Below are 1787 nucleotides of genomic sequence, written 5' to 3'. Positions count from 1 at the left end.
TAAAACATCCATAAAGCTCAAGCAATCTACAGATTTAATGTAATCCCTATCAAAATACCAACATTTTTCACAGAACTAGGACAAATAATCCTAAAATTTGTGTGGAACCACAGAAGACCCCCCCCCACCCCCACAATAGCCAAAGCACATAGATCTTGAAAAAGAACAAAGCTGGAGGTATTACAATCCCAGATTTCAAGATATACTACAAAGCTGTAGTAATCAAAGCAGTGTAATCCTGGCAGAAAAACAGACACATAGATCAATGGAACAGAATAGAGATCCCAGATATAAACACACATATATATGGTCAATTAATCCATGACAAAGGAGACAACAATGTACAATGGAGAAGAGACAGTCTCTTTGACAAATAGTGCTGAGAAAACTGGACAGCTACACGCAAAAGAGTGAAACCAGATCACTGCTTACACTGTACAGCAGAGTGAACTCAAAATGGATTAGAGACCTAAAGTGAGACCTGAAACCATAAAACTTCTAGAAGAAAACATAGGCAGTAATTTCTTTGACATCAGCCATGGAAACATTTTTCTAGGTCTTTTTCCTCAAGCAAGGGAAATAAAAACAAAAACTATCGGGACTATAATAAAATAAAAAGCTTTCCTAGGGACACCTGGGTGGCTCAGTTGGTTAAGCATCGGTTCTTGGTTTCAGCTCAGGTCATGATCTCGTGGTTTGTGAGTTTGAGCCCTGCATCAGGCTCTGTACTAACAGCATGGAGCCTGCTTGGGAGTCTCTCTCTCCTCTCTCTCTACCCCTCCCCTGCTCACTCGCGCTCTCTCTCAAAATACATAAACTTAAAAAAAAAAAAAAATTTCTACAGTGAGGGAAACCGTAAACCAAAACAAAAAGACAACCTACTGAATGGGAGAAGATATTTGCAAGTGATATATTTGATGGGGGATTAATACCCAAAATAAATAAAGAACATATACAACTCAATACTGAAAAAAAAAAAATCCTATTTAAAAATGGACAGAAGACCTGAATAGACATTTTTCCAAAGAAGACCTACAGATACCCAACAGACACTTGAAAATATGCCCAACATCACACATCATGAGTGATCATGAGATATCCCTTTACATATGTCAGAATGGCTAAAATGAAAGTGACAAGAAACAATAAGTGTTGAAAAGAATATGGAGAAAAAGGAACACTAATGTGCTGTTTCTGGGAATGCAAACTGATGAAGCCACTGTGGAAAATAGAGTAGAATTGCCATATGATACAGTAACTCTATTAACTGGGTATTGATCCAAAGAAATGAAAACACTAATTTGGGAAGATACATGCACCCCTATGTGTATTGCTGCATTATTTTCTAGACAAGATATGGAAGCAACTCAAATGTCCGTATAGATGAAAGGATAAAGAAGATGTGAGATAAATATATATACACACACACACACACCCAATGGACTATTAACCATAAAAAAACATGCGATCTTGCCATTGACAGCAACATCGATGGACCTATAGGGTATAATGCTGAGTGAAGTAAGTCAGAGAAAGACCAATACAATATGATTTTACTCATATGTGGAATTTAAGACACCAAAATAAGTGAAAAAAACAAAAAAGACCAAAACACAAACAAAACCCCACTCTTAAATACAGAGAACAAAGCGGTGGCTGCCAGAGGGGAGGTGGATGGAGGAAAAGAGGGTGAAATAGGTGAAGGGGATTAAGAGTACATTTACCTTGGGGCGCCTGGGTGGCGCAGTCGGTTAAGCGTCCGACTTCAGCCAGGTCACGATCTCGCG

Source organism: Panthera leo, chromosome C2 (genome assembly GCF_018350215.1).
Source record: "Panthera leo isolate Ple1 chromosome C2, P.leo_Ple1_pat1.1, whole genome shotgun sequence".
Classification (NCBI taxonomy): Eukaryota; Metazoa; Chordata; class Mammalia; order Carnivora; family Felidae; genus Panthera; species Panthera leo.
The sequence above is the reverse complement of the archived record's forward strand: the minus strand, read 5'-3'. Positions refer to the sequence as shown.